Source organism: Sander vitreus, unplaced genomic scaffold (genome assembly GCF_031162955.1).
Source record: "Sander vitreus isolate 19-12246 unplaced genomic scaffold, sanVit1 ctg408_0, whole genome shotgun sequence".
NCBI lineage: Eukaryota > Metazoa > Chordata > Actinopteri > Perciformes > Percidae > Sander > Sander vitreus.
The window spans coordinates 1-2,500 of NW_027595531.1; positions in this window are offsets into that span (position 1 = coordinate 1).

The window sequence follows — 2,500 nt, forward strand, 5'->3', positions numbered from 1 at the left end:
CGTTATGAGCGGCGTTACGTAGCGATGTGATGAAGCGATGTTCTGAAGCGATGTTATGAAGTGACGTTATGAAGCAACGTTATGTAGCGACGTGATGAAGTGACCTTATAAAGTGACGTTATGAAGTGACGTTATGAAGTGACGTTATGATAGTGACGTTATGAAGTGACGTTATGAAGCGACGTTATGAAGCGACGTTATGAAGCGACGTCATGTAGCGACGTTATGTAGCGACGTTATGAAGTGACGTTATGAAGTGACGTTATGTAGCGACGTTATGAAGTGACGTTATGTAGCGACGTTATGAAGTGACGTTATGTCGCGACGTTATGTCGCGACGTTATGAAGTGACGTGATGAAGTGACGTTATGAAGCGATGTTATGAAGTGACGTTATGAAGCGACGTTATGTAGCGACGTGATGAAGTGACGTTATGAAAGTGACGTTATGAAGTGACGTTATGTAGTGATGTTATGAAAGCGACGTTATGAAGCGACGTCATGTAGCGACGTTATGTAGTGACGTTATGAAGCGACGTTATGAAGCGACGTAATTACGCAACGTTATGAAGCGACGTTATGAAGCGACGTTATGTAGCGACGTTATGAAGCGACGTTATGTAGCGACGTTATGTAGCGACGTTATGAAGTGACGTTATGAAGTGACGTTATGAAGAGGCGTTATGAAGCGACGTTATGAAGCGGCGTCATGTAGCGGCGTTATGTAGCGCCGTTATGTAGCGGCGTTACGTAGTGACGTTATGAAGCGACATTATGAAGCGACGTTATGTAGTGACGTAATGAAGCGACGTTATGTAGCGACGTTATGTAGCGACGTTATGAAGCGACGTCATGTAGTGACGTTATGTAGCGACGTTATGTAGCGACGTTATGTAGCGACGTTATGAAGCGACGTTATGAAGCGACGTTATGAAGCGACGTTATGTAGCGACGTTATGAAGCGACGTTATGAAGCGACGTAATTACGCGACGTTATGAAGCGACGTCATGAAGCGACGTCATGAAGCGACGTTATGAAGCGACGTTATGAAGCGACGTTATGAAGCGACGTTATGAAGCGACGTTATGAAGCGACGTTATGAAGCGACGTAATTACGCGACGTTATGAAGCGACGTTATGAAGCGACGTTATGAAGCGACGTTATGAAGCGACGTTATGAAGCGACGTAATGAGCGTGGCGTGAGCGTCATCGTAAAGCTGTAAACCCGTGATGAAGCGACGATGACACCGACAGTTTCTGCAAGTTCCGCAATGTCATCGCATAAATATCCCGAATATTCCATCACATTTTTTAAGAAAACGTGACGCATAATGACTTTATGTAGCGACGTTATGAAGCGACGTTATGAAGTGGCGTTATGAAGCGACGTTATGAAGCGGCGTAATGAAGCGACGTTATGAAGCGACGTTATGAAGCGACGTTATGAAGCAAAGTTATGTAGCGACGTTATGAAGTGACGTTATGAAGCGACGTTATGAAGCGGCGTTATGAAAGCGACGTTATGAAGCGTATGCGTTATGAAGCGACGTTATGAAGCGATGTTATGAAGCGACGTTATGAAGTGACGTTATGAAGCGGCGTTATGTAGCGGCGTTACGTAGTGACGTTATGAAGCGACGTTATATAAGCGGCGTTATGTAGCGGCGTTATGAAGCGGCGTTATGAAGCGGCGTTATGATAGCGGCGTTATGTAGCGGCGTTATGAAGCGGCGTTATGTAGCGGCGTTATGTAGCGGCGTTATGAAGCGGCGTTATGAAGCGGCGTTATGAAGCGCGTATGTAGCGGCGTTATGAAGCGGCGTTATATAGCGGCGTTATGTAGCGGCGTTATGTAGCGAGCGTTATGAAGCGGCGTTATGAAGCGGCGTTATGTAGCGGCGTTATGAAGCTGAGCGTTATGAAGCGGCGTTATGTAGCGGCGTTATGAAGCGGCGTTATGAAGCGGCGTTATGAAGCGGCGTTATGAAGCGATGCGTCATGAAGCGGCGTCATGAAGCGGCGTCATGAGCGGCGTCATGAGCGGCGTCATGAAGCGGCGTCATGTAGCGACGTCATGAAGCGGCGTCATGAAGCGGCGTCATGAAGCGGCGTCATGAAGCGGCGTCATGAAGCGACGTCATGAAGCGGCGTCATGGCGCTGACGTGAACATCATCGTAAAGCTGCAAACCCCGCGATGACTTTCTGGAAGGACTGGTCAGAGGTGTAGTCTAATGTATTGTAGTGGGTACACTGTACTGTATATATATATATATATATATATATATATATATATATATATATATATATATATATATAGATATGCATACTATAGTGGGGGGTCTGGCTGTCCTCCCCCAGGGAAGTTTTAAGCATCAATGACTTCATTACCTGTATTTGGGTACACTTTTATGCACCAATTTATGTTGGAAATCCCTTTATTTAGCCTATTTGGAGATGAAAAACACAGATGACATGAAAATATATCAAAAATATAATGT